We start from the raw sequence: 9,401 nt of genomic DNA on the forward strand, positions 1-9,401 counted from the left end.
AGGCAAGCTTAGGCAAGCATGCAGGGACCTCGGTTCAATCCCCAGCGCCACATGCCATGCCAGCCCCGCCCCCAGGGTGGGCTGAGCTGACCATTAAAAGAAAAAGAAAAAAGAAACAAAGGAGGGGCTGGTGAGATGGCTCAGTGGTCTAAAGCACCTACTCAGAACAAGATTAGCAAAAGCACGGGACCGTGGTTCAGCACCACATGCCAGCCAGCCCTGCCCCTTGGTGGGCTGAGCTGGCCACACACACACACACACAAATAAATAAAATTGAAACAAAGGAAACATTAAAAAATTTTTTTTAAATGACATGCAAATTTGTGAAAGCACTATTTTTAAAAATAAGGTTTGTTTTTAAAATGGACTTAATATTTACTTATAAAACAAGGTTACAGGTGGGGGAGACAGCTCGGGAGACAGCTTGGTGGTCTAAGCAACTACCTGGCAAGTGCAAGGACCTGGATTTGATCCCCTGTACTGCATGCCAAGAGGCCAAGTAGTGAGATCCTGTACCAAATAAACAAATAAAACATTAAAAAAAGGAGCCAGGAAGATAGCTCAGTAGAATAAGCACTTGCCTGGCAACTGCAAGGGCCTGAGTTCAATCCCCAGTTCTGCAAAACAAACAAACAAACAAACAAACAACAACAACAAAAACAACCAGGGCCGGCCTGATAGCTCAGCAGACTAAAGTACCTGCTTAGGCAGAGCACAGTGGCCGGGGCTCGATCCTCTGCGTGCTGTGCCAGCCTCGCCTGCGGGGCACGCTGAGATGGCGATTGAGACTGGGCGTAGTGGTGCGCGCCTGTAATCCCAGCACATGGAAGGCTGAAAACAGGTGCACCATTAGGAGTCCGATCTACATACTGAGACCCTGTAGACCCTGTGCTAAATACAGAAAGAAAAAAGAACCAACAAGGTTATAGGTCGGGGATATAGGTCAGCAGCATAAGCATCTGCCTGGCAAGTGCAAGGTCCTGAGTTCAAACCCTGGTACAAAAAAAAAAAAAACAAAAAAACCACACAACTCAAGGTTAAATTTAAGCTCAGATACTTATATTTTAAACTTTTTAAAAAATGTATTTGGTACAGGGTCTCATTGCGCAGCTTGGGGGCTGGGGAGATAGCTCAGTAGAATAAGTGCTTGCTTGGCAAGCACAAGGGCCTGAGTTCAATCCCTGGTTACCCAAAAAAAAAAAAAAAAAAGATCAACTCATTATGCAGTTTAGACTCCTAGTGATCCTCCTATTTTCAGCCTTCCCAGCACTGGGTTCACAGGGCAGCGCCACCAAGCCTGGTCTTGGTGGCTGGCTCAGTGTGCCTGGGTGCAGGGCTGGAGCGGCATGTCCAACCCTGGTCCCTGCACTTGCCTAAGCAGACGCTTAGTCCGCTGAGCTATCTCGCTGGCCCTAGGCTCAGATAATTACAAATAGGTTTTCATATTCAGTAATATCTGGGGAAGATGTAGGAAAAGTTTTCCTTGCAGCAACGTCACATACCTCAGAGAACACAGGACACTGTTGGCTCCTGTTCACTAAATGCCAGGTGAGCCCTGCCAGGAGCTTCCTGTCAGTCACTGTAATGATCAAAACAGTGCCCAGGTTTTCAAAACTCACCAAGGTAAAACATACACATTGGCAGAATTAGAGGCTGCTACTTCATCCACCTGAACATACCTAGTGTTCAGGAAACCAAACTTCGCCACGTGACTACGGAAGTGACCTCCCATGGATGGATCCCCCTTCAGGCCAACACACAGAAGTCTGGCCAAAAATGTGTGGCCATTTCTGGCAATGTATAAGTGAGTGGGGATTTTCTGACTCAGCACAAAGAAAAAAAATAAGAAAATATGGTGCTGGGGAGATGGCTCAGTGGAATAAACACTTGCCTGGCAAGCGCAGGGGCCTGAGTTCAATCCTCAGTTCTGCCAGAGAAAAGAAGAAAGGAAGAAAATAGATGAATAAATGTGAGGCTTCAGCTTCACTCTGAGCCAGATGGTTAATGGCCTTCCTGTGGCTGGTAGGAGAACTTGGCACTCAGAAGGTTGAGTCCATAGCCACGGGGCTCCAAAGGAAACACCTTGGTGGAAGGGCTTGCTGCAACCATGCTGTTACCTCATGGTACCCAGAAGGAGACCGCAGCGTGGGAATGCTGCCCCAGAGCAGAGGCCCGGGGACAGTCACAGACCCACACAGACCCACCCAGAAGTGCGAGGAGGTCTGGGGAGATAGCGCGCAATCTCTTCATCCTGTCAAACTGACAGTTGAAATTAATTGGCATTCTGAGTTTGATCCCTGGTACCGTGAAAAGCAAATAAATAAATAAAATTAACTGGCACACCTCTACTCCTATCACTTGGTAGTAAACTATAATAGGTGTTTTTTTTTTTTTCTGTTTAACTTACACATTTCAAGTAATTCATGTGCTACATAGTTAGAAAATAAAGAAGTGGGGCTGGGAGATAGCTCAGGTGAACAAGCGCTTGTCTGGCAAGCGCAAGGGCATAAATTCAATCCCGGCTCCGAAAAAAAAAAGAGTGAAAGAAAATAAAGAAGTAGAGACATACTTTATGGTAGATTGAATAATGGCCCCTAAACGTCTTTAAAACCTAATCCTTGAAACTTCTACATGACAAAAAGGACTCTGAATATATGGCTAAATTAAGGATCTTGAGGTTGGGTGTGGAGATGCATACCTGTGATCCCCGCATTTGGGAGGCTGTGGCAGGAGAATCCCTAGGAGTTCAAGGCCAGTGCGGGCTACATAGTGAGTTCATTAAAAAAAATCACAAAAAAAATTTAACATCACAGCAAAAGGAACCTAAATAGTAGGAGGGTATATGTGATTTTTTAATAATCTTGGTTTGAACCAAGTAAGTGTGTGAAGAACATTTTCGTATTATCAGGAAATGTTTTTAGTAATGTGCACACATGGCTGGGGAGATAGCTCAGTGGCTTAAGTGCCTGCCTGGCTAGCACAAGGTCCTGAGTTGGATCCCTGGCGCCAAAAACAAGAAAAAATAATGTAGGCACAGTAGTGATCAAATGGACAGGTGACGTCTGGTAACTAAAAAATGCAGGTGGTACTGGGCAGGACAGTGCTAGCCTGTAATCCCAGTTATTTTGGAGGCTGAAACAGGAAGATTGCAAGTTCAAGACCAGCCCAGGCAATTTAGTGAGGCCCTGTCCCAAAATCACAAAATAAAAAGAGCTGGGGGTGTAAGTCAGTGGTAGAATACCTTGGATTCAATCCCCAGTACTGTCCTTCCCCTTAAAAGGTTGTAAAATAGTATGCAAATTTAGGTCCATTATTGCAACAAGTACATACACAGAATAGGAAGCTATCTGGAAGGGCAGGCACTCAGACGTTGTTACCAAGGGTGAATCCCAGGGCAGGGCACGAATGTATATTAACGTTCCATTGTTCTTGTAACAAATTACCACACATGTAGTGGCTTGAAGCAGCACAAATCCATCTCTTGCAGCTTTGGAAATCAGAACTCTGAAATGAGTCTCATGAGACTTTTATCAAGGTCTCCACAGACCTGGTCCCTTCTCGAGTCTACAATCACAGCCCTTGGCTGGCCTCAAACTTGTGATCCATCTGCCTCAGCTCCACAGAGTGCAGAGATTACAGGCGTATACGGGCCATAAATTCTACTTCAATGCATTGTCCCAATTCGCATTTATAACGCTCTAAATGCCATGGCAATGACCAACAGAGCATGACCCCGCAGATCCAGGAGAAATTCATTGGCTTCCAGGAGAAATTCATTGGCTTCTAACACTATCAAATATCCCTTCAGATCTGGTGTAAGTCTTTTATTCCGTCCAAGAGCCCAGCTGCCATCACGTGGCAAATGGTTTTTTGAGCTCACACACTGGGCAGTAGTGGCTTTCACTAGTACGGGCTGACACTGCTTTGGGGGCATTTCAGCGGGTGGAGCAGGAAGAAATGCACAAGCTTGGGGTGGACAGACCCCGGGGTGGTCCCCGCCTCCGGTGTTCATGCCCCGCGACAGCCCCTCCTGCACGTTTGAGGAACTGTGACCCGCTTCTCTTCCGCTGCGCCCGACACAGGTGACCGGATGTGCCTGATTACAGACACAGTACGCGCGCGCAGGCTGTACGGAGTGGTTACGTCGCGGTCGCCTGGCGGCTCCAGGAAGAGCCGCCCCTTCGCGGCACAGCTGGGACGCGCATGCGGAGTCGGTCACCGATCCTGGCTCTGCGGGCGCTGAAGGTCCCAGCAGCCTGTCGGCTCTGAAGCCATCTGCTGCGGCTCGAGTGGTCTAAACTTAATTTAATTTTATATTCTATTTATTGTGGTGCTGGGATTGAACCCCAGGGCCTCCCACGCGCTGAACACCAGCTATATACCTCATTTCTGGCCAACAGTGCGCGCGGAGCGTGGAGGCACTAGACAACACTTGAAGCTTTGTGAGCCCCTGAAGCCTGCAGTCTAGCAGAACATGCACACACTCCTGACCACAGAAAGTATGATAGTAGCTCTTCCTGTGAGCGGCCTTAGGTGACCTGTGAAAATGGTTCGCTACTCACTTGACCCAGAAAACCCCACAAAATCATGCAAGTCAAGAGGCTCAAATCTTCGCGTTCACTTTAAGAACACGCGTGAAACTGCCCAGGCCATCAAGGGTATTCATAGCCAAAAGGCCACCAAGTGTCTCAAGAATGTCACATTAAAGAAGCAATGTGTACCCTTCCGGCGTTACAATAGTGGAGTTGGTAGGTGTGCCCAGGCCAAACAGTGGGGCTGGACACAGGGTCTGTGGCCCAAAAAGAGTGCTGAATTGTTGCTGCACATGCTTAAAAATGCAGAGAGTAATGCTGAACTTAAGGGTTTAGATGTAGATTCTCTGGTTCTTGAACATATCCAGGTGAACAAAGCACCCAAGACGCACTGCCATACTTATAGAGCTCATGGCCGGATTAATCCATCCATGAGCTCCCCTGCCATATTGAGATGATCCTTACTGAAAAGGAACAAGTTGTTCCTAAACCAGAAGAGGAAGTTGCACAGAAGAAAAAGAAATCCCAGAAGAAACTGAAGAAACAAAAACTTATGGCACGGGAATAAATTAAGCATAAAATAAATGCAAATAAAATTTAAAAAAGAAGGTATGATAGTATCTTTTTTTTTTCAGTACCAGAAATCGAACTCAGGACCCTGCATTTGCCAGGCAGGTACTTACGCCAGAGCTATCTCCCTAGCCCTCACAGAAAGTACAAGATAGTAATGTGTCTTGGTTTTAGTCTGGCGTGGTAGCACATGCCTGTAACCCCCGCACACAGGCAACTGAAGCAGGAGGATTGCCACAAATCTGAGGCCAGCCTGGGCTACATCGTAAGTTCAAGACCAGGCTGAACTGCATAACAAGACGCTATCTCAAAAAATCAAAAATCAAAACAGTATTATTTTAAGCCTCCAACAGTATGGTAACACTTACGTGGCAATAGATAATTTACACAATTCTTAATCATGGGTTTGCAAAAATATTTTAACTCCATTTAATATATGCTGGCGCTCAGTGTTGTGGTACACATCTGTAAACCTAGCTGTCAGACAGCTGCGGTAGGAGGATCACTGCAAGTTGAAGCCAGCTAGTGAGTTCAAACCAGCCTAAACTACATAGCAAGATCCTGTCTCCAAAAACAAAACAAAACAAAACAAAACAAAACAAAACAAAACAAAACAAGGAGGGGGTGGCTGGCAAGATAGCTCAGTGGTCTAAAGCACCTGCTTAGGCAAGCGGGAGGGCTGAGCCAGCCACAAAAAAACAAAAAGAAAAACAAAACCTTCCAAGAATAAAATATGTAATTCTGTTTTTCCTATTTAATAAATACATGAGGACCGGGGGGATGGCTCAGTGGAATAAGCGCTTGCCTGGCAAGCACAGGGAACTGAGTTCAATCCCTGGTTCTGCCAAAAAATAAATACATAAATAAACGCATGAAATAGAAATTCAAAGTTCAATCTCTTGGGCAGCCACTTATGAAAAAAGATTCCTGGGGCTGGTGAGATAGCTCAGTGGTCTAAAGCACCTACTTAGAACAAGCTTAGCAAAGCACAGGGACCGCAGTTCAATCCCCCAGCACCACATGCCAGCCAGCCCCGCCCCCTGGTGGGCTGAGCTGGCCACAAAAAAATAAATAAGCACTACTAAAAAAAAAAAGAAAGAAAGAAAAAGAAAAAAGATGCCAAATCTAGATCAGTTATTCTTTTTTTCTTTTCTTTTTCTTTTCCTTTTTTTTTTTTTTGCAGAACCGGGGATTGAACTCAGGCCCTTGCGCTTGCCAGGGAAGCGCTTGTCCCACTGAGCCATCTGCCTGGCCCCAAGATCAATTATTCTTTTCACTTATTTTCTTCAATTCCTTTTAAAAAGTATTTTGTGGGGGCCAGGGAGATGGCTCAGTAGAATAAGCGCTTGCCTAGCAAGCACAAGGGCCTGAGTTCAATCCCTGGTTCCACCAAAAAAAAAAAAAAAAAAAAGTATTTTGTGACTGATGCCATGTGTGGTGGAACATGGCAGTAATCCCAGCACTGGGGGAGACTGAGGCAGGAGGATTGCAAGCGCAAACCCAGCCTGGGCAATTTAGTGATTTAGCAAGACCCTGTCTCAAACATCAGTAAGTAATCAAAAGCATGAAGACTCTGAATTCAATGCTTAGTATGGCACACACACAAAAAATCATGACTTTAAAAAATTATGGGTGTTCTACCAATTTGATTTGAAACTGTCTCATTGCTATTTGTTTATCAATGAAATTATGGGGAAAAAAATAAAAAAAAATTATAGGGCCGGGGAGATGGCTCAGTAGAATAAGCACTTCCCTGGCAAGTGCAAGGGCCTGAGTTCAATCCCCAGTTCCGCAAAAATAAATAAATAAATAAATACATTAAATTAAATAAATAAAATTACATAAATAAGTTTATATTTTAATATTTCTGCTCAAAAATTATGTTTTCATTTTTATTTTTTATTTTTATTTATTTATTTATTTGCGGTACTGGGGATTGAACTCAGGACCCTGTGCTTGCCAGGGAAGCGCTTATTCTATTGAGCTATCTCCCCGGCCCCTAAAAATTATATGTTTTTAAATGTTCACTTGAAATGCTATTAATATTTCTAAAAGAGGGTTGACCAGATAGCTCAGCGGACTAAGCGCCTGCTCAGGCAAGCGCAGAGACCAACCAGGGTTCGATCCCTGGCATGCTACACCGGCCCTGTCCCCGGGCTCACTGAGCTGGCCATCCTGACATGGTGGCACATGCCTATAATCCCAGCATGGGGGAGGCTGGAAACAAGAGGATCACTAGGAGTCCCAGCTGCATAGTGAGACCCTGTACCAAATACATTTTAAAAAATGATACAAAAATTACTTAGATTCATTTTGAACACTCATTACTTTTAAGTACATAACACATACTGTTACAGAAGAAATAATTCAACCTGACAAAATAGTGTTTCCCAAAAGTAACATTTCCAGTAACAATTTCTCTATTGAATGAGACTTGACAATAGATATTGTGAAATCTCACCCATTAAAAATAACTGAGCCACTGAGCCAGCTTTATAGAAACTCAAGGAACAAAATGTAAATTCTCCTGATCAAATGTATCAGAGCCACCATGAAGAGATGAACTGAAGGGCTGGAGAGGTAGCTCAGGAGTCCAGCCTGAACTGCATAGCGAGACCCTGCCTCAAAAAGACAAAGAAAGAGAAAGAAATGCAAAGCAAGCCAACTGCAAAAAACCCCAAAATCTTTGTGAAAGTTGCAGATTTGCAAAAGTCAAAATGAAAGAAAGAGTTATTAGTAAAATTTAAACCCAGAAATTTGGAGCGTGGGGACTATAGTTACAACTTGTGCTATTTTGTCGTTCGACAGGATCTTGCTGTATACTTCAGGCTGACCTTGACCTTGACCTGTATTTTAAAATTTCAAAATCCATTACATTTCGTCTGTAATTCCAGCTAAATGGGAGGCCGAGGCAGGAGGATTGTGAATTCAAAGCCAGCCTGGGCAATATAAAAGACCCTGTCTCAAAACAAAACAACACAGAGCAAAAAGGATTAGTCTGGTTTTTGAAATCATGAGAAATGAGATCTGTGGTCTAGATGTCACAACCCTGTCTCGAGCCCTGAGCCAGTTTCAGTCAGAGGAGACAGCATCTGCACGTGGTGGGTGCAGCAGGAATGACTGAGCCATATACCCTGCCTTTTTTTCATTTTTGTCACTTTTAGACCAGGTCTTGCTAAACTGTACAGGCTGGTCTGGAATTTGTAATCCTCCTGTCTCAGCCCAAGTAGCTGGGTGTGCACTACCTTGTTGGGAATTGCAGGCACTCTTTCTTTCTTTCTTTCTTTCTTTCTTTCTTTCTTTCTTTCTTTCTTTCTTTCTTTCTTCTTTCTTTTCTTGACATAGTGAAATAAAACTAAAAAACAGCAATGATAAAGAGAATCTCTCTCTTTCTGTGTGTGTGTGTGTGTGTGTGTGTGTGTGTGTGTGTGTGTGTGTTGTCGTTTTGAGACAGGGCCTCACTATGCAGTTCAGGCTGGTCTTGAGCTCACTTTGTACGCCAGGTTGGTATTGAACTCGCAGTGATCCTCCTGCCTCAGCCTCCCCAGTGCTGGGATTACAGGCGTGCACCACCATGCTCAACAAGAGAATCTTTCATTTCATAAGGTATTGATTTAAGCAATATAATCTAGTTAGAGCAATCACCCAAATATCTTTGAAATAAAGAGCATTAAAAAAAGAAATAAAGAGCATTATGAGGCAACTTAACATCAACTGTTACATGACTATCAAGTCTCGCGATCTGTTCCCTGACAAGAAATAACTACCTCGTGAATTAGACAGGGGAATGTTTAATCTCGCAGGTAACAGTTCTCCATGCCCTCCCTATGTACCTATGTTCAGGGACAGACAATTGGGACTTCCATCAAAGTAAATAACTTCCATTACTAAATACATCATGTCAAAGGCCAGGGAGATGGCTCAGTAGAATAAGCGCTTCCCTGACAAGCACAAGGGCTTGAGTTCAATCCCTGGTTCCGCCAAAAAGAAAAAAAAAAAAAGAAAAGAAAGAAAGAAATACATCATGTCATAAATCTAACATTCCTATCAAGGATGTCTACAATATCTGCTGCGCTTGGATTACCTGCTCCAATGTCCTGTTCAGTGGGTACCAATGATGAAAACTTGGCTGCTTTGTCTGTACCCAGCCCAACAGGATCAGCCTGCTAAGGGGAAATTTTCAGGGACTACCAAAGGTGTTTAGGTGCTTGTTAGCATCCTTTGAATTTATAAAGTGACTTACAGTTTTGAAAAAGCTGACATGCATTTAAATGTTCTACTGAGTGTTTCAAGCAATAT

The sequence above is a fragment of the Octodon degus genome, unplaced genomic scaffold (genome assembly GCF_000260255.1).
Source record: "Octodon degus isolate 3935 unplaced genomic scaffold, OctDeg1.0 scaffold00041, whole genome shotgun sequence".
Lineage (NCBI taxonomy): Eukaryota > Metazoa > Chordata > Mammalia > Rodentia > Octodontidae > Octodon > Octodon degus.